Here is a 22,933-nt window from a genome sequence, read left to right as displayed (position 1 = left end):
TGAGTTACAAAATAGGAATCATTTATTGTAGTTTACTAACCTCTCTGGTTCCTAGCAACATCTGATGAAAAGTAATGTAATGGAAATAATATATCAATATAACATTAATATAACAGTGTACTCATTTAAATTAGATGGTATTTTGGACTGCGTTGAATGTTGTCATTGGTAATGATTCCTGTACAGCTATCATAGTTGTTTGTTACAGTTGGCATGGATTACTGTAGGGTATGATGCCTTGCTATGAGGCTTTAAAGTGAAGCAATACAAATGTTCATAAGTGACCATGAATGCGATTAGGTAATCACATTTCTGCTTCATTCAAATTATTACATTATCCTTTCTTTGCTCAGTAACTTAACAAGTAGATTTAACTTGTTTTCAAAAGCAAAATAATTCTCAAATAATATTTTTTAATGCTTTTATTATCTCTTTATTTTATTTCATTAGATCGATTTTGTTTAACAACCAAACAGGTACAGTACAGTGGGGAAAAAAAGTATTTAGTCAGCCACCAATTGTGCAAGTTCTCCCACTTCAAAAGATGAGAGAGGCCTGTAATTTTCATCATAGGTACACGTCAACTATGACAGACAAATTGAGAAAAAAAAAATCCAGAAAATCACATTGTAGGATTTTTTATGAATTTATTTGCAAATTATGGTGGAAAATAAGTATTTGGTCACCTACAAACAAGCAAGATTTCTGGCTCTCACAGACCTGTAACTTCTTCTTTAAGAGGCTCCTCTGTCCTCCACTCCTTACCTGTATTAATGGCACCTGTTTGAACTTGTTATCAGTATAAAAGACACCTGTCCACAACCTCAAACAGTCACACTCCAAACTCCACTATGGCCAAGACCAAAGAGCTGTCAAAGGACACCAGAAACAAAATTGTAGACCTGCACCAGGCTGGGAAGACTTAATCTGCAATAGGTAAGCAGCTTGGTTTGAAGAAATCAACTGTGGGAGCAATTATTAGGAAATGGAAGACATACAAGACCACTGATAATCTCCCTCGATCTGGGGCTCCACGCAAGATCTCACCCCGTGGGGTCAAAATGATCACAAGAACGGTGAGCAAAAATCCCAGAACCACACGGGGGGACCTAGTGAATGACCTGCAGAGAGCTGGGACCAAAGTAACAAAGCCTACCATCAGTAACACACTACGCCGCCAGGGACTCAAATCCTGCAGTGCGAGACGTGTCCCCCTGCTTAAGCCAGTACATGTCCAGGCCCATCTGAAGTTTGCTAGAGTGCATTTGAATGATCCAGAAGAGGATTGGGAGAATGTCATATGGTCAGATGAAACCAAAATATAACTTTTTGGTAAAAACTCAACTCGTCGTGTTTGGAGGACAAAGAATGCTGAGTTGCATCCAAAGAACACCATACCTACTGTGAAGCATGGGGGTGGAAACATCATGCTTTGGGGCTGTTTTTCTGCAAAGGGACCAGGACGACTGATCCGTGTAAAGGAAAGATGAATGGGGCCATGTATCGTGAGATTTTGAGTGAAAACCTCCTTCCATCAGCAAGGGCATTGAAGATGAAACGTGGCTGGGTCTTTCAGCATGACAATGATCCCAAACACACCGCCCGGGCAACGAAGGAGTGGCTTCGTAAGAAGCATTTCAAGGTTCTGGAGTGGCCTAGCCAGTCTCCAGATCTCAACCTTATAGAAAATCTTTGGAGGGAGTTGAAAGTCCGTGTTGCCCAGCGACAGCCGCAAAACATCACTGCTCTAGAGGAGATCTGCATGGAGGAATGGGCCAAAATACCAGCAACAGTGTGTGAAAACCTTGTGAAGACTTACAGAAAACGTTTGACCTGTGTCATTGCCAACAAAGGGTATATAACAAAGTATTGAGAAACTTTTGTTATTGACCAAATACTTATTTTCCACCATAATTTGCAAATAAATTCATTAAAAATCCTACAATGTGATTTTCTGGATTTTTTTTCTCATTTTGTCTGTCATAGTTGACGTGTACCTATGATGAAAATTACAGGCCTCTCTCATCTTTTTAAGTGGGAGAACTTGCACAATTGGTGGCTGACTAAATACTTTTTTTCCCCACTGTATATCATAATATAGCAACTCCACAGCCAGACTCTATAAAACATGATTTAGATGTTGTGTCTTATTTCTGTCTCCCTCTACAGAGAATTATATCTACCATTGACATCATGGGGCTCGTCTGAAATATGTAAAACCCAGACTATCAGCCTTAGAGCATGAGATTGAGATTTGTCACAGGCTCTGCTTAATGGGCAGCTGGAATGGTGTCTGAAAGGAAATGTCACCCTGCCTAGTTTGATTGTAATGGTTTGATGGACCTTGATGATATTTATGAACTAGGCGTATCAACCATCACATACATTGTAATATCTGTTCCTAAATGCCAACTTTAGACAATCCCAGGGACCTAGCCTGCCCCTAGCTAACATTATTCCCTCAAACACTGATAAGATGAACCCATTGGCTCTTGAGCATATGATACCTGGTCATTTCAGACACTGTACCTCTCAAATGGCGTGAAAGTGCTGTTAAATACCAATAACAAAAATTGGTCACAATAGATACACTTAACCTTCAATGATATGTGCAGCAGTACCCTGTGGCAGTTGAATCAGCTCATGGATTTGTAACAAAGTGTATCAATCTGTGTCTATTTTGTCAGTCCCTCTGGAAATGATCATTGTATTGCAGTATGTCCTACATACTTCGGTTCTTGAACATAATGATGACTAAAGACCCATTGTTACCTGTAACCTTTTCAACATGAATATTGTGTCCAGTTGCTGCTCCTTGATCTCCTGATTTGACTTTTTATCATGGGTGATTTCCATTTGTAAGCTTGTTTGATTTAAGCTGACTTCTCTTGTGACCAAACCAAGTCACTGGATGGGAAATACTACTACTACTACTACTCAGTGCTGTAACGTTGTAACTATTGCTCTCGTGGCTTCTGCATGATATCAATAAATTCGTAGGACCAATGTTTCACTGCCCTTGATAGAACAAAAAAAAAATTGTATATTTTATGGACTGTTACAAGTTGTTTAGTGAGTGATACTGTACCATTGCCCACTGTATTATGTGCTTGTTATACATATTGCTCTATGACAAGCTTATAGCATCCGTATATGGGAATATTTGGTAGATTTATATAGTGTTATATTGTGATAGCATGTACATAAAAATACCTCCTCTGCAATAAATATTTATATGAAACTCAACTGTCTGCTTGGTGTTTTACAGGTAAGAATTTTCTGACATCGTAGGCTACAGGTGTATCTGTTGATAGCTTACTTAGGCTAAAGCCAGGAGACTGAAAAGCAAACTTCAAGGTATTTCTCAACTAAACAAGGACATTTTTCAAACATTTTGTTTTGCTCATGGTGTGTCTTTTACCTATCTTGATGAATGAGAAAATCTTGTCAAAGATAACAAGATGTAGAAGTGAAATAGTTGACAGTCAAAATCTCCAATTGGGAGTCTCTGAGATGAAAAGATACCAGAGGGGAAACAAACATACCAAGAGTTCCTTATTTCCTGCCTTTTTATACTGAGTTATTGTAATTATGCATTTAACCTGTGTTAGAGAAATTGAGCGGAGATCCTAATTAGGCATAGCCTACTCGTCAACTGTATAACGTGAGTGAAGCATGCTTAATTCTTAAGACTGAACAGGTGCCTGCCATAATTGAAATGTGGTAGAAATAAATACAAGCAAATTCTTGAGTTTATATGCACATTCTCAATAGCTCTCAAAATATTTCAACAGGTGCTCCATCTTCAAAGCATCCACAGAACCTATTTCAGCTAAATCCCCACACAGTATGATGATGAAGCCACACTGGGATTTGAGAATTACAGTATCTCAGCCTTTCTCCTTCCACCACCATTGTGTGCATACAATACAATAGCAGTGGCTCCAGTCTAAGATGGACACTGGACACTCCCAGGGTGCATTGTGCCGGGCCAGTAATTTTCCCTCCCCTGTCTCAGGTTACTTTACTGTCTCTGAATCCCGACTTGGAGAAATGCAGTCCTTTAAAAGCATTGTGCACCATAACCACTTTAGGATATTCGTATGCATGTCCTGGCTGCTTTCCTGCAATGCTTTTATGGGATGTTGTGGTCTTTTAAGCCTTATTTATACTTGGTTCTAATATGTGTCCTGTGTCCTGATCTTGTCTATATTCTGATTGTGCACATATTTTCAGACGTGTCTACACATTGTATTAAAATGTGTCTCTTACCCGTCCACTGTGTCCGCAATGTGACCAGATTTTCTGGTCCCTCCCTGTATGCAAGTTATTTGACAGATATTCTTTCAAAATAATATTTATTTTCACACATATTGATGCCACAAGTCAATTATTTCACACATAATTGATGCACAATGGTGCCAACTGTCAAAGATTTTACAGGGTGGAATAATGATGATTTAAATGGTTTCACTGTCCAGATCCGTCCACACTTGTAAGATATCCCACCACAATGCATGCCTGACTACCTTTGGTTGTGGGCAAGAAGATCTGATCACAATCAGATCACAATGTGTCTTTTGATTGCCTACACCTGTGGGCACAATAAGAATGTGGACAAGATCAGGACGAAGGACACATGTTAGGACCATGTATAAACGGGGCTTTATACAGAGATCAATAGTTCCCCTGCAGAAAGAGAGAGCAGGATCAGATGTCATCACATTCTGGCTGGCTTATACCTCCTACAGAAGCTTGAAATCTATTAAATCAAGCTGAGGAAATACAAGTATGCTATTGCCCAATGCCCAGGCTAACAGCCGTTTGAATTTCCAGTCTCGAATGTGTGTATTTCAAATTACTTTGTACTGACCAAAATGAAAGCAATCGTTTCACTATCAAGCCACTATGCTTTTCTCTTTTAACAATGAAGCAGAGAAATAGCCAAACATCAGTCAAAAATCTAATCAAATCACATTTTATTGGCTACATGCCCCGAATACAACAGGTGTAGACATTACAGTGAAATGCTTACTTAGCCCTTAACCAACAATGCATTTATTTTTTAATAAAAAAGTAAAATAAAACAACAACAAACACATTCTGAGAAAAAAAGAGCAGAAGTAAAATAAAATAACAGTAGGGAGGCTATACAGTATATACAGGGGGGGTACCGGTGCAGAGTCAATGTGTGGGGGCACTGGCTAGTTGAGGTAGTTGAGGTAATATGTACATGTGGGTAGAGTTAAAGTGACTATGCATAAATAATTAACAGAGTAGCAGCAGCGTAAAAATATGGGGTGGGGGTGGGGGTGCGGGGGCAGTGCAAATAGTCAGGGTAGCCATGATTAGCTGTTCAGGAGTCTTATGGCTTGGGGGTAGAAGCTGTTGAGAAGTCTTTTGGACCTAGACTTGGCACTCCGGTACCGCTTGCCGTGCGGTAACAGAGAGAACAGTCTATGACTAGGGTGGCTGGAGTCTTTGACAATTTTGAGGGCCTTCCTCTGACACCGCCTGTTATAGAGGTCCTGGATGGCAGGAAGCTTGGCCCCAGTGATGTACTGGGCCGTACGCACTACCCTCTGTAGTACCTTGCGGTCGGAGGCCGAGCAGTGGCTATACCAGGCGGTGATGCAACCAGTCAGGATGCTCTCGATGGTGCAGCTGTATAATTTTTTGAGGATCTGAGGACCCATGCCAAATCTTTTCAGTCTCCTGAGGGGGAATAGGCTTTGTCGTGCCCTCTTCACGACTGTCTTGGTGTGTTTGGACCATGATAGTTCGTTGGTGATGTGGACACCAAGGAACTTGAAGCTCTCAACCTGTTCCACTACAGCCCCGTCGATGAGAATGGGGGCGTGCTCAGTCCTCTTTTTTTTCCTGTAGTCCACAATCATCTCCTTTGTCTTGGTCACGTTGAGGGAGAGGTTGTTATCCTGGCACCACACGGCCAGGTCTCTGACCTCCTCCCTATAGGCTGTCTCATCGTTGTCGGTGATCAGGCCTACCACTGTTGTGTCGTCGGCAAACTTAATGATGGTGTTGGAATCGTGCCTGGCCATCAACCCATCAACCCATCAATGGATTGACTAGAGTTGATCAATGCAAACCCATCAAGTCAAACCCAACAATAGATTGACTAGAGCTCCAAATAGAACCCCAAGGCCTAGATTTAAATGTCCTGGTTCCTGAGAACTGTTCACCGTATGTTCATATCATCAATCAGTATGCTGGCATTTTAGCGCCCGGGTATTAAGAGACTAAACACATAGTAGCGCTTCCTCTCCCTGTCAATCTGAAAATATGATGAGCTATAATGTAACCTAAACGCACTTCCCCTCCCTGTCAATCTGAAAATATGATGAGCTATAATGTAACCTAAACGCATTTCACCTCCCTGTCAATCTGAAAATATGATGAGCTATAATGTAACCTAAACGCACCCTGAAAGAATATAAAGAAACCATTTTAGCATTGATTTCTGTTTTCAAATGCTCTATGTGTGCCTGCCTGTCTAATGAAGAGGTTTGACTGCTCGGCTACAGGGATCTCAAATTTAGAAATATTGGTTGGAGAAATAGTAAACTATGAGAAATGACCTGTAACTAGTAGACATTATTGGTTTTCTCTTATCAATATCTTATAGGTCGTCTTCGAGGTCATTCATTCTACTGTATGTTATGGAAAAATGAATGTTGTGTTTCTGTGATGGAATGGAATGGCAAAGTGTAAGTGCAATTAACTAGGCCTATAAAGAATGATCAAAAATAAGTCAATAGAGGTAAATGTCATGCAATTAACATTCAATTCAATTCAACAGCATTAAATGATACTGTATGAGTATGTTGACTCAATCTGCTGGATTAATCTGAGATGCATCATAATCTAAAAGCAGGTTTGTATATCATACTAATGATGTTATGTTTCATATTTTCCCAATTAAATTCATCAACGTAGCTGACTACAGTAAACCTTCTACTGCACGACAACAGTTCTTAGGCAACTGTTTGTGATATGTGATTATGCCCATCTAGTATGTGTGTGTGCCTGTGTGTGCAAAATTTCAACATGTGATACTATGAAACTACACGTGACAACATTTGAGCACGTGAAAACCCAGATGTCAAATTCAATTGAGAATATTTTACTTTAAAATGCATAATTTATATTACTTCAATTTAAACAGTCTTGGTCCCCTGCAAGTTTTTATCTAGTTCCCGGTTTGTTCCAGGTTCATCCCCCAGAATATTTTTAGAGCATTGTGTCAATATCCCCTAGATTACTTGGGACTCAACCTTACTTGGGATTTGAACTCACAATCTCTAGGTTGCTAGGTATCTAAAGTTCCTGCTGCACTACCAGGTATGTGGACATAATGCAGATTGGCTATACATACACTCAGTGGGCAGTTTATTAGGTACACCATCTAGTACCGGGTCGGACCCCCCTTTGCCTCCAGAACAGCCTTAATTCTTTGGGGCATGGAAACAATGCTCATTTGGTATCAAGGGACCTAACGTGTGCCAATAAAAAATTCCCCACACCATTACTCCACCGCCACCAGCCTGTACCGTTGACACCTGGCAGGACGGGGCCATGGACTCATGCTGTTACGCCAAATCCTGACTCTGCCATCAGCATGACGCAACAGGAAGTGGGATTTGTCGGACCAGTCAATATTTTTCCACGCCTCAATTGTCCAGTGTTGGTGATCGCGTGCCCACTGGAGCGCTTCTTCTTGTTTATAGCTGATAGGAGTGGAATCCGGTGTGGTCGTCTGCTGCAATAGCCCATCCATGACAAGGACCGACAAGTTGTGCGTTCCGAGATGTCGTTCTGCACACCACTGATGTACTGCGCCATTATTTGCCTGTTTGTGGCCCGCCTGTTAGCTTTCACGATTTTTTCCATTCTCCTTCAATCTCTCATCAACAAGCTGTTTTCGCCCACAGGACTGCCGCTGACTGGGTATTTCTTGTTTGTCGCATCATTCTCGGTAATCCCTAGACATTGTAGTGCGTGAAAAGCTCAAGAGGCTGGCTGTTTCTGAGATACTGAAACCGAAACACCTGGCACCAACGATAATACCACGCTCAAAGTCACTTAGGTCACTCGTTTTGCCCATTCTAACGTTCAATCGAACAGTAACTGAATGCCTCGATGCCTGTCTGCCTGCTTTATATAGCAAGCCACGGCCACGTGACTCACTGTCTGTAGGAGCGAACCATTTTTGTGAATGTAATAGTGTAAAACCTTTTTGTTGTTGTTGTGCTGTGACCACACTTGGGACTCAGCCTTAACTGGGATTTGAACTTCAAACCTCTTGGTTGCTCGCAACTTGAAATGTCCTACTACACCACCAGGTCTGTGAGCAAAAAAAGACTACAGACATATTGGCAAGAATGCATTGCTGTTCAGAAAAAAACAAAAATATTGATTTAGCTTTTTTATATCTCCTAGATATAGATGGGTTAGCTGACAACATAACAGAAACTATGTGTGCGCTTCCATGGGGCAGAAGTCAGCGTATTGTTGAGATTCTGGATTGCCAGATTGCTAGCAAGAATGACAAGAAACTGCCATGTGGGGTATCATAAGTGGCTAATTTCAGCTCGTTTCATCTTGTTCTTGACATCATGTCTTGTTTTGAGGTCTGTTGACTGATTTCATGTAAATGTTAATATGGCTAAAATTAGCTAGCTAGCTAAGCAACAACGGTAAAGATGTATTTGAGAGATAAGTGCTCATTGTGCAGATGTATTTATGTTTTCAACAAACATTGGAGACAAAATATAGCTTACATGTTGTTGTAAATATATATTTTTTATACATACAGGTGTCCTAAAATTCTAAATCAAATAGCAAAATGATCCATGGTATGACCATCTTAAAACAATTCCATATGTTAGCTTAGTAGAATTGTGCTCCTTTGACCTTTTTGTAAACCAGGGAACAACATTATACTGTAACCATACTCTTATTTTCGAGAGTGTGTGGATATACAGTACCAGTCAAGAGTTTGGACACACCTGCTCATTCCAGGGTTTTTCTTTATTTTTAAGAATAATAGTGAAGACATCAAAACTATGAAATAACACATATGGAATCATGTAGTAACCAAAAAAGTGTTAAACAAATCTAATTATATTTTATATTTGAGATTCTTCAAATAGCCACCCTACTGAGTATACGAAGAGGCAGGATGCAGACGCAGGAATTAACAAGGTAAAGGTTTACTTAACAATGAGACCGAGAATAACAACGAGCAAGTAAACGACACGACGCTAACACTTACACACAACAATGAACGAACAGTCCAGGGCTATATAGTGGTGGTGATGAGATGATGAGTTGCAGGTGCGCTGGAGGTGATTAGGGTGTGTTGGGTTTCCATTCCTGTGTCTGCCGAGGTGGTGCGCTCAGACCGGTGGCAACGGGAGAAGACGTGACACACCCTTTGCCTTGATGACAGCTTTGCACACTCTTGGCATTCTCTCAACCAGCTTCACCTGGAATGCTTTTCCAACAGTCTTGAAGGAGTTCCCACATATGCTGAGCACTTGTTGGCTGCTTTTCCTTCACTCTGCGGTCCGACTCATCCCAAACCATCTCAATTGGGTTGAGGTCGGGGGATTGTGGAGGCCAGGTCATCTGATGCAGCACTCCATCACTCTCCTTCTTGGTCAAATAGCCCTTACACAGCCTGGAGGTGTGTTGGGTCATTGTCCTGTTGAAAAACAAATGATAGTCCCACTAAGCCCAAACCAGATGGGATGGCTTATCGCTGCAAAATGCTGTGGTAGCCATGAAGGTTAAGTGTGCCTTGAATTTTAAATAAATCACAGACAGTGTCACCAGCAAAGCACCCCCACACCATAACACCTCCTTCTCCATGCTTTACGGTGGGAAACACACATGCAGAGATAATCCGTTCACCCACACGCATCTCACAAACCCATGGCGGTTGGAACCAAAAATCTCAAATTTGGACTCCAGACCAAAGGACATATTTCCACCGGTCTAATGTCCATTGCTCGTGTTTCTTGGCTCAAGCAAGTCTATTCTTCTTATTGGTGTCCTTTAGTAGTGGTTTCTTTGCAGCAATTCGACCACGAAGGCCTGATTCACACAGACCCCTCTGAACAGTTGATGTGGAGATGTGTCTTTTACTTGAACTCTGTGAAGCATTTATTTGGGTTGCAATTTCTGAGACTGGTGACTCTGATGAACTTTATCCTCTGCAGCAGAGGTAACTCTGGGTCTTCCATTCCTGTCATGAGAGCCAGTTTCATCGTAGCGTTTGATGGTTTTTGCGACTGCACATGAAGAAACTTTCAAAGTTCTTGAAATGTTCCATATTGACTGACCTTCATGTCTTAAAGTAATAATGGCCTGTTGTTTCTCTTTGCTTATTTGAGCTGTTCTTGCCATAATATGGACTTGGTATTTTACCAAATAGGGCTATCTTCTGTATACCCCACTACCTTGTCACAACACAACTGATTGGCTCAAACGCATTAAGAAGGAAAGAAATTCCACACATTAACTTTTAAGAAGACACACCTGTTAATTGAAATGCATTCCAGGTGACTACCTCATGAAGTTGGTTGAGAGAATGCCAAGAGTGTGCAAAGATGTCAACAAGGCAAAGGTTGGCTATTTGAAGAATCTCAAATATAAAATACACTTTTTTGGTTACTACATGATTCCATATGTGTTATTTCATAGTTTTTATGTCTTCACTATTATTCTACAATGTAGAAAATAGTACAAATAAAGAAAAACCCTTGAATGAGTGGGTGTGTCCAAACTTTTGACTGGTACTGTATGTTCTTGGTAACAAATCAGTATCTGGTGGCACTGCTGAGACATTAATGCACTCCAGACCAAAAGGTTGCAAGTTCTCGAGAGCATTAATGTCAAGTGTCCCTGAGTACTGCTACTTTTTTGTTGGTGTTGTCAGATAATCACACAATTATTGACTTGATTCTGTACAGATTTTAGCAATGCAGAAATGTATTCTTGCCAATAAATCTGTGGTCGATCCCTGTCATGGCCGCAGACCTGGTGGCCACAGACCAAATTCAGATAGCTGGCCACATGATTTTACATGGAAAATCACAATTTCACTTATGAAATTTCACATGTGAAATCAAATGAAAACATGTGTTTTTTAAACACATCATGTGGTCTTTCACTTGAAAATATGTGGTTTTTCACATGTGAAAATGTGTTTTTGGAACACTTTCCCATACACATTCATTACCTACACTACCGTTCAAAAGTTTGGGGTCACTTAGAAATATCCTTGTTTTCGAAAGAAAAGCAATTTTTTTGTCCACCAATCTCAACGTCAACAGTGAAGAGGCGACTCCGGGATGCTGACCTTCTAGGCAGAGTTGCAAAGAAAAAGCCATATCTCAGACTGGCCAATAAAAATAATAGATTAAGATGGGCAAAAGATCACAGACACTGGACTTTTTCTTTGCAGCTCTGCCTAGGTCAGCATCACGGAGTCGCCTCTTCACAATTGACGTTGAGACTGGTGTTTTGCAGGTACTATTTAATGAAGCTGCCAGTTGAGGACCTGTGAGGTGTCTGTTTCTCAAACTAGACACTCTAATGTATTTGTCCTCTTGCTCAGTTGTGCACCGGGGCCTCCCACTCCTCTTTCTATTCTGGTTAGAGCCAGTTTGCGCTGTTCTGTGAAGAGAGTAGTACACAGCGTTGTACGAGATCTTCAGCTGTGCTAACATAATTGCAAAAGGGTTTTATAATGATCAATTAGCCATTTAAAATGATAAACTTGGATTAGCAAACACAACGTGCCATTGGAACACAGGACTGATGGTTGCTGATAATGGGCCTCTGTACGTCTATGTAGATATTCCATAAAAAATCAGCCGTTTCCAGCTACAATAGCCATTTACAACATTAACAATGTCTACACTGTATTTCTGATCAATTTGATGTTATTTTAATGGACAAAAAAATTGCTTTTCTTTCGAAAACAAAGACATTTCTAAGTGACCCCAAACTTTTGAACGGTAGTGTATAATACATCTCTGCACTTAGCAAAAGAGTGCCATCTGCAGGGGCGGTGTGTTCAATAGGGCGATATGGGCGACGCACTGCCAAACGGGAAAAGGAAGGGATTTTTTTTCTAATCAATTATATCACGGCAACAGTAGTTATCAGTGTTCTAATCTGATCTGACTGCCACTAAATGTCAAATCAGGCTAAAGTCGTGCTTCAAATGGCCCCGCCCGTTTTTGGGGCGATTTCAGTCATGTTGAAAATCGCCCAGAAGTCTGTCATAGACTCCCATGTAAAATCTATTTTTTTCAAATTTCAAAGCTTTCAATACAATCTCTATGGGTGTCTGTGGGCTTGCACTTACGCGCTTTCGTCATACGTGACGTAACCATGAACGTAACTAAGAAAATAGCGGCTAGCAGCGTCTCTGTTGCGACCTGCAGTGTGGCGTTATCTTATGTTTTTAATTTGTACACTTAGTGGCGTTATTTTATGTTTTTAACTTGTACACTTAGTTTACAAACATTCTGCCAACCATGGATTTCCAGTGGTGGGTTTTGGACTGATCTTGTTGATCGTGTACATACCCGCTACGAACGGACTAAATAATGAAAACGCTGCTGGCAGCGGAATCCAATACAGCTGGGAGACTTGGCTGGATGACAGAGTCCCGGACAGAGAAGTGGAGCCGGCCGGCTTCACCCTGGTCAGAGCGGACCGCGATCTGACAGTCACAGGGAAAATCGATCCTGGTAAGAGAGCGACTCTGTACCCCCGACATTGAACTGCTTTCTGTGTCACTGCGACCTTACTATCTGCCCCGTGAGTTCCCCCAATTGTTTGTTACCGTTGTGTACTGTTGATAATCACAAGTTTACTGGAGAACTGAGACCAAGTAGAGACTTTGGACAGGGTGGATATGGTATAATAAAGGCAGTTTATTCAGAGGTAAAGATATCTGGAATCGCGTGCACGGACTCGTTCGTCAAACTCTTAGGGAGCTATCTGAAGAGAGCCCCGAAAACTTTGTGTGCAGACATTTTATACAATAAATGATGTAGGTTGAATCTAGTAGTTCTGATCTTCTGATTGGTCCTGATGAGTTGGGCGAGGTCCCCTCCACTGTTGCATTGGCTCTGAGTCGGGTTCTCTGTCTTCAAATGTTCAGCCTAAAGAGAGGGGATTTTTGTGTGTGTGTGTGTGTGTGTTTAACAGTGATGGTGTGTGTGTGTGTGTGTGTTATCAGTGATGATGTGTGTGTGTGTGTGTGTGTGTGTGTGTGTCCTCAGAGCAAGAACTCGTGAGTTGGAAGAACTGAGAGACCTATGGCGTGGGTGTTGTCCTTGGCCACCTGCTGACAAGGCTGACAAGATAGGACTCTTTTGTCCATTGTTATAGGATAGGAACAGCATTGATTGAAAACAAACGCCCAACACAAAATGGGTCATGCACAAGATTTTAGTCAGACCAAGCTATAACATTATATATTTACTACGACAGTACATTCAACCAAAAGCTAATATAACAAAGGCATCAGAGATTATTTATAATCTGTCACAGAAACTGGAATCCATCTCCCCAGATCAGTCAATAAATGCTTCTGGTATTGACTTATATGCTGCCCCTGTCTTCATGTTGTTGCTGGACATATCTTTTTTAAAATGTGTGTAGGTCACCTAAATCATCAGAAAAATTGCCCCTCCTGAGAATTTTTTCAGGAGCCGCCACTGGCCATCTGCACTGGTGTTAGTTATCAATTAATTCTAAGATATGGGGGGGGGGGCTTTTTCCATATTTTGTTACTTTACAGACTTCTTCTAAAATGGATTAAGTAGTTTTTTCCCCCTAATCAATCTTCACACAATACCCCATAATGACAAAGCAAAAACAGGTTTTTAAGACATTTTAGCAAATTGATTACGAATAAAAAACGGAAATGTCACATTTATATTAGTATTCAGACTCTTTACTCAGTACTTTGTTGAAGCACCTTTGGCAGCGATTACAGCCTCGAGTGTTTTGGGGTATGATGCTACAAGCTTGGCACACCTGTATTTGGGGAGTTTCTCCCATTCTTCTCTGCAGATCCTGTCAAGCTCTGTCAGGTTGGATGGGGAGCGTTGCTGCACAGCTATTTTCAGGTCTCTCCAGAGATGTTCGATTGGGTTCAAGTCCGGGCTTTGGCTGGGCCACTCAAGGACATTCAGATACTAGTCGCGAATCGGGTCGCTGTCCTGTTGGAAGGTGAACCTTTGCCCCAGTCTGAGGTCCTGATCGCTCTGGAGCAGGTTTTCATCAAGAATCTCTCTGTACTTTGCTCTGATAATCTTTCCCTCGATCCTGACTAGTCTCCCAGTCCCTGCCGCTGAAAAAGATCCCCACAGCATGATGCTGCCACCACCGTGCTTCACCGTAGGGATGATGCCACGTTTCCTCCAAACGTGATGCTTGGCATTCAGGCCAACTAGTTAAATCCCATCTCCACAGAGGAACTGTGGAGCTCTGTTAGAGTGACCATTGGGTTCTTGGTTACCTCCCTGACCAAGGCCCTTCTCCCCCGATTGCTCAGTTTGGCCGGGCGGCCAGCTCTAGGAAGAGTCTTGGTGGTTCTAAACTTCTTCCATTTAAGAATGATGGAGGCCACTGTGTTCTTGGGGACCTTCAATTCTGCAGACATTTTTTGGTACCCTTCCCCAGATCTGTGCCGCGACACAATCCTGTCTCGGAGCTCTACGGACAATTCCTTCGACCTCATGGCTTGGTTTTTGCTCTGACATGCACTGTCAATTGTGGGACCTTATATAGACAGGTCTCATCGACGGGGCTGTAGTGGATCAGGTTGAGAGCTTCAAGTTCCTTGGTGTCCACATCACCAACAAACTAACATGGTCCAAGCACACCAAGACAGTCGTGAAGAGGGCATGACAAAACCTATTCCCCTAAGGAGACTGAAAAGATTTGGCATGGATCCTCAGATCCTCAAAAAGTTTTACAGCTGCACCATCGAGAGCATCCTGACTGGTTGCATAACTGCCTGGTATGTCAACTGCTCGGCCTCCGACCGCAAGGCACTACAGAGGGTAGTGTGTACGACTCAGTACATCACTGGGGCCAAGCTTCCAGCCATCCAGGACCTCTATAAAAGACTCCAGCCACCCTAGTCATAGACTGTTCTCTCTGCTACTGCACGGCAAGCGGTACAGGAGTGCCAAGTCTAGGTCCAAGAGGCTTCTAAACAGCTTCTACCCCCAAGCCATAAGACTCCTGAACATCTAATCTAATCAAATAGCTACCCAGACTATTTGCATTGCCCCCCCTATTTTACGCTGCTGCTACTTTCTGTTATCTATGCATAGTCACTTTCATAACTCTACCTACAGTGCCTTGCAAAAGTATTCATCCCCCTTGCCATTTTTCCTATTTTGTTGCATTACAACCTGTAATTTAAATGGATTTTTATTTGGATTTCATGTAATGGACAAACACAAAATAGTCCAAATTGGTGAAGTGAAATGAAAAAAATAACTTACGAAAAAGTGGTGCGTGCATATGTATTCACCCCCTTTGCTATGAAGCCCCTAAATAAGATCTGGTGCAACTGATTACCTTCAGAAGTCACATAATTAGTTAAATAAAGTCCACCTGTGTGCAATCTAAGTGTCACATGATCTCAGTATATATACACCTGTTCTGAAAGGCCCCAGAGTCTGCAACACCACTAAGCAAGGGGCACCACCAAGCAATCGGCACCATGAAGACCAAGGAGCTCTCCAAACAGATCAGGGACAAAGTTGTGGAGAATTACAGATCAGGGTTGGGTTATAAAAAAATATCTGAAACTTTGAACATCCCTCGGAGCACCATTAAATTTAAATTTACGTCATTTAGCAGACGCTCTTATCCAGAGCGACTTACAGTGAGGGAAAAAAGTATTTGATCCCTTGCTGATTTTGTACGTTTGCCCACTGACAAAGAGATGATCAGTCTATAATTTTAATGGTAGGTTTATTTGAACAGTGAGAGACAGAATAACAACAAAAAAATCCAGAAAAACACGTCAAAAATGTTATACATTGATTTGCATTTTAATGAGGGAAATAAGTATTTGACCCCCTCTCAATCAGAAAGATTTCTGGCTCCCAGGTGTCTTTTATACAGTTAACGAGCTGAGATTAGGAGCACACTCTTAAAGGGAGTGCTCCTAATCTCAGTTTATTACCTGTATAAAAGACACCTGTCCACAGAAGCAATAAATCAGTCAGATTCCAAACTCTCCACCATGGCCAAGACCAAAGAGCTCTCCAAGGATGTCAGGAACAAGATTGTAGACCTACACAAGGCTGGAATGGGCTACAAGACCATCGCCAAGCAGCTTGGTGAGAAGGTGACAACAGTTGGTGCGATTATTCGCAAATGGAAGAAACACAAAATAACTGTCAATCTCCCTCGGCCTGGGGCTCCATGCAAGATCTCACCTCGTGGAGTTGCAATGATCATGAGAACGGTGAGGAATCAGCCCAGAACTACACGGGAGGATCTTGTCAATGATCTCAAGGCAGCTGGGACCATAGTCACCAAGAAAACAATTGGTAACACACTACACCATGAAGGACTGAAATCCTGCAGCGCCCGCAAGGTCCCCCTGTTCAAGAAAGCACATATACAGGGCCGTCTGAAGTTTGCCAATGAACATCTGAAAGATTCAGAGGAGAACTGGGTGAAAGTGTTGTGGTCAGATGAAACCAAAGTCGAGCTCTTTGGCATCAACTCAAATCGCCGTGTTTGGAGGAGGAGGAATGCTGCCTATGACCCCATCCCCACCGTCAAACATGGAGGTGGAAACATTATGCTTTGGGGGTGTTTTTCTGCTAAGGGGACAGGACAACTTCACCGCATCAAAGGGACAATGGATGGGGCCATGTACTGTCAAATCTTGGGTGAGAACCTCCTTCCCTCAGCCAGGGCATTGAAAATGGGTCGTGGATGGGTATTCCAGCATGACAATGACCCAAAACACACGGCCAAGGCAACAAAGGAGTGGCTCAAGAAGAAGCACATTAAGGTCCTGGAGTGGCCTAGCCAGTCTCCAGACCTTAATCCCATAGAAAATCTGTGGAAGGAGCTGAAGGTTCGAGTTGCCAAACTTCAGCCTCGAAACCTTAATGACTTGGAGAAGATCTGCAAAGAGGAGTTGAACAAAATCCCTCCTGAGATGTGTGCAAACCTAGTGGCCAACTACAAGAAACGTCTGACCTCTGTGATTGCCAACAAGGGTTTTGCCACCAAGTACTAAGTCATGTTTTGCAGAGGGGTCAAATACTTATTTTCCTAATTAAAATGCAAATCAATTTATAACATTTTTGACATGCGTTTTTCTGGATTTTTTTGTTGTTATTCTGTCTCTCACTGTTCAAATAAACCTACCATTAAAAGTATAGACTGATCATGTCTTTGTCAGTGGGCAAACGTACAAAATCAGCAGGGGATCAAATACTTTTTTCCCTCACTGTACAGTTAGTGAGTGCATACATTTTTATTTTATTTTTTATACTGGAATCAAACCCACAACCCTGGCGTTGCAAATGCCATGCTCTACCAACTGAGCTACATCTCTGCCGGCCATTCCCTCCCCTACCCTGGACGACGCTGGGCCAATTGTGCGCCGCCCCATGGGTCTCCCGGTCGCGGCCAGCTACGACAGAGCCTGGATTCGAACCAGGATTTCTAGTGGCACAGCTAGCACTGCAATGCAGTGCCTTAGACCACTGCGCCACTCGGGAGTCATCATTAAAAAATTGAAAGAATATGGCACCACAACAACCCTGCCAAGAGAGGGCCGCCCACCAAAACTCATGGACCAGGCAAGGAGGACATTAATCAGAGAGGCAACAAAGAGACCAACGATAACCCTGAAGGAGCTGCAAAGCTCCACAGCGGAGATTGGAGTATCTGTCCATAGGACCACTTTAAGCCGTACACTCCACAGAGCTGGGCTTTACGGAAGAGTTGCCAGAAAAAAGCCATTGCTTAAAGAAAAAAATAAGCAAACACGTTTGGTGTTCGCCAAAAGGCATGTGGGAGACTCCCCAAACATATGGAAGAAGGTACTCTAGTCAGATGAGACTAAAATTGAGCTTTTTGGCCATCAAGGAAAACACTATGTCTGGTGGTGGCAGCATCATGCTGTGGGGATGTTTTTCATCGGCAGGGACTGGGAAACTGGTCAGAATTGAAGGAATGATGGATGGCGCTAAATACAGGGAAATTCTTGAGGGTAACCTGTTTCAGTCTTCCAGAGATTTGAGACTGGGACGGAGGTTCACCTTCCAGCAGGACAATGACCCTAAGCATACTGCTAAAGCAACACTCGAGTGGTTTAAGGGGAAACATTTAAATGTCTTGGAATGGCGTAGTCAAAGCCCAGAACTCAATCCAATTGAGAATCTGTGGTATGACTTAAAGATTGCTGTACACCAGCGGAACCCATCCAACTTGAAGGAGCTGGAGCAGTTTTGCCACTGTATATGTACATATTACCTCAATTACCTCGAGTAACCGGTGCCCCAGCACATTGACTCGGTACCGGTACCCCCTGTATATAGCCTCGCTATTGTTATTTTACTGCTGCTCTTTAATTATTTGTTACTTTTATTTCTTATTATTTGTTTATTTCATGTTTTTTTTGTATTTTTTTGGTATTCTTTCTTAAAATTGCATTGTTGGTTAAGGGCTTGTAAGTAAGCATTTCACTGTAAGGTCTACTACCCCTATGTATTCGGCGCATGTAACAAATAAAATGTCATTTGATTTGTTTTGTGTGCCCTTCCAAATCATGTCCAATCAATTGAATTTACCACAGGTGGACTCCAATCAAGTTGTAGAAACATCTCAAGGATGATCAATGTAAACAGGATGCACCTGAGCTAAATTTCGAGTCTCATAGCGAAGGGTCTGAATACTTACGTAAATAAGGTATTTATGTTTTCACTTTGTCATTACGGAGTATTGTGTGAAGATTGATGACGATATTTAAAAAAAATCCATTTTAGAATAAAGCTGTAATGTAGCAAAATGTGGGAAAAGTGGTGTGAATACTTTCCAAATGCACTGTACTGGTCTTGACGAGAATCCAGTGAATGTGGACAAGGAGTGTCACCTTGTTAACATCCAAAAGCAGATGTCGTGTCACAGGCTCTTTTTCCATTTCCCCTGAAAACTGGAACAGAGGCCAGAGTAAGTAAAACTCCCATGAGCGTACAGCTCACTCTCATCAAATGGGACTACACAGTCCATGATAATGATGGCAGATGTTGCATGTACAGTACTGTAATATATGTACACGTTCACATACAGTGAGGTCCGAAATTATTGACACCCTTGATAAAGATGAGCAAAAATGACTGTATAAAATAAATAATAGAAATATTGACCTATATTGTATGTTTAAGAATTAATACTTTTTTCAATACCTCACCTTATTGTGCAAGGATAATGGCATTGAGACTTTTTCTAAAAAGTTGTATGAGTTGGAAAACACATTGGGAAGGATCTTTGACCATTCTTCCATACAGAATCCTTCCAGATCCTTGATATCCTTCGTCTGTGTTTATGGACTGCCCTCTTCAATTCAAACCACAGGTTTTCAATGGGTTTCAAGTCCAGAGACAGATGGCCATTGCAAAATGTTGATTTTGTGGCCAATTAACCATTTCTTTGTGGATTTTGATGTGTGCTTGGCGTTATTGTCCTGCTGGAAGATCCACTTGTGGCCAAGTTTCAGCCTCCTGGCAGAGGCAACCAGGTTTTTGGCTAAAATGTCCTGGTACTTTGTAAAGTTCATGATGCCGTTGACCTTAACAAAGGACTTGTGCCACTCCAAGAACAGCAACACAAGATAACACAGTAGAGTTCTGCTCTTAGAGCAGCAGAAGACATCAGATCCCTCTCCAACAAATAACAACCTCCCTACCACCTCTGCTAGCTCACCCAACACTCCCACCTCAGCTCAGCTCCAAGAACAACCTGGGGTTGTAGTCATTCTCTGTGACTTCAACGGCAAACATCTACGGCAGGGGTAGGCAACCCTGGTCCTGGAGTGCCGCAGGCATTTCATGTTTTTGATTTAACCTACCTGGAAGACCTGTTTTGAATTTAGGCAATCATTAAACTGATCAATTAGCTCAGTTGGGCAGGTGTGGTGCCTAGTTGGAACAAAATCCTGCAGTACCTGTGGCACTCCAGGAACAGGGTTGCCTATCCCTGATCTGCGGGAAAGAGAACTACTACCTGGCATGGAGGTGAGAAAAATATTGTGGCCCACGACCCAGAGTGCCCTCAAAATAATTTCAGAGGACATTTTAATAGGAGCGAAGACAATAATAATACACATTGGAATGAACAACCTAAAGAACATGAGAGGATGTGTGGCCACAGCTCTGGCAGAAGTAGCTTTTATAGCCACAGAGAGATACCCAACTGCAAGAACAATAATTTCATCTCTTCTCGCACGCTGCGATGTGCCATTCAATATTATTTTAGAAAACAATGCAGAGCTCTCACGAAAATGTGCACTAAGGCCTAGGGTCTTTTTGGCACAGCACAAAGACACCCACCCTCACCACATGCAAGACCACGTCCACCTAAACAGGTGGGGTGTAAAAGTCTTTGCAAGGGTGCTAAAGTACACAGTCAATATGGGAAGAAAGACCAGGATCATCCGACCTATGAGAAGCCAGAAAATAAGAACACCACAGCCTCACACCCAGAGAGTCCAGCACTCCGCCCAGAGAGTCCAGCATTCCGCCCAGAGAGTCCAGCACTCCGCCCAGAGAGTCCAGCATTCCGCCCAGAGAGTCCAGCACTCCGCCCAGAGACTTGCAGCACTTGGAGTATTTGTAAAATTATTGTGAATTGTTGACAAACATGCACCTGTTAAAAAACTTTAAGAACTGTTAGAGCCCACCTGATTGATGATGAATTGAAAAATGTTATGGTTAAAAGAAATGTTGCAAAAAATGTTGGCAAACAAGTCAGGCTGCTCAGTTAATTGGTTGACATACTGTCAATTGACTAAACTTCACCAAAAACTAAAATATATATATATATATATATATATATATATTTATTACCAAAACAAGATAAATGACATAAAAAACTATGGAAAAATACTTTGGAGCACCTTAAATGTTATTATGGGCAGAATACCCAATTCATCTCCATCGTTCATTGAAGTTGATCGGTCGTTTATAACAAAACCTTTTGATATAGACAATCATTTCAATGACTATTTCACTGCAAAAGTTGACAAACTGATAAGTGAAATGACAACATTGAACAGTGAACCATCATATTTGTGTATTGAAGATCTAATAATGAAAGAGAAGGATTGCTGTTTTGAATTTGGTCGAGTTTGTGTGGAAGAGATGAAAAAAACGATTGTTATCCATCAATAATGATAAACCACCATGGATAGACAACCTGATGGGAAACTATTGAGAATGGTAGCAGACTGTATTGCCACCCCTATTTGACCTAAAGGAGTGTTTCAAGTTTCAATATCACGAGCACAAGTACAGTGAAATGCCTTTCTTGCAAGCCCCAAACCCAACAACGCAGTAATCAATTTCAATGTAGTACTAAAAATAACATAAGGTAGAACAAAAACACACAAGAAATAAAAAATAAGAGGACCACGAGAAAGTAAGGAGCTATATACAGTGGGGAAAAAAAGTATTTAGTCAGCCACCAATTGTGCAAGTTCTCCCACTTAAAAAGATGAGAGAGGCCTGTAATTTTCATCATAGGTACACGTCAACAATGACAGACAAATTGAGAAAAAAAATCCAGAAAATTACATTGTAGGATTTTTTATGAATTTATTTGCAAATGATGGTGGAAAATAAGTATTTGGTCACCTACAAACAAGCAAGATTTCTGTCTCTCACAGACCTGTAACTTCTTCTTTAAGAGGCTCCTCTGTCCTCCACTCGTTACCTGTATTAATGGCACCTGTTTGAACTTGTTATCAGTATAAAAGACACCTGTCCACAACCTCAAACAGTCACACTCCAAACTCCACTATGGCCAAGACCAAAGAGCTGTCAAAGGACACCAGAAACAAAATGGTAGACCTGCACCAGGCTGGGAAGATTGAATCTGCAATAGGTAAGCAGCTTGGTTTGAAGAAATGAACTGTGGGAGCAATTATTAGGAAATGGAAGACATACAAGACCACTGATAATCTCCCTCGATCTGGGGCTCCATGCAAGATCTCACCCCGTGGGGTCAAAATGATCACAAGAACGGTGAGCAAAAATCCCAGAACCACACGGGGGGACCTAGTGAATGACCTGCAGAGAGCTGGGACCAAAGTAACAAAGCCTACCATCAGTAACACACTACGCCGCCAGGGACTTAAATCCTGCAGTGCCAGACGTGTCCCCCTGCTTAAGCCAGTACATGTCCAAGCCCGTCTGGAGTTTGCTAGAGTGCATTTGGATGATCCAGAAGAGGATTGGGAGAATGTCATATGGTCAGATGAAACCAAAATATAACTTTTTGGTAAAAACTCAACTCGTCGTGTTTGGAGGACAAAGAATGCTGAGTTGCATCCAAAGAACACCATACCTACTGTGAAGCATGGGGGTGGAAACATCATGCTTTGGGGCTGTTTTTCTGCAAAGGGACCAGGACGACTGATCCGTGTAAAGGAAAGAATGAATGGGGCCATGTATCGTGAGATTTTGAGTGAAAACCTCCTTCCATCAGCAAGGGCATTGAAGATGAAACGTGGCTGGGTCTTTCAGCATGACAATGATCCCAAACACACCGCCCGGGCAACGAAGGAGTGGCTTCGTAAGAAGCATTTCAAGGTCCTGGAGTGGCCTAGCCAGTCTCC

This window comes from Coregonus lavaretus, assembly GCF_964263955.1.
Source record: "Coregonus lavaretus genome assembly, chromosome: 2".
NCBI lineage: Eukaryota > Metazoa > Chordata > Actinopteri > Salmoniformes > Salmonidae > Coregonus > Coregonus lavaretus.
The sequence above is the reverse complement of the archived record's forward strand: the minus strand, read 5'-3'. Positions refer to the sequence as shown.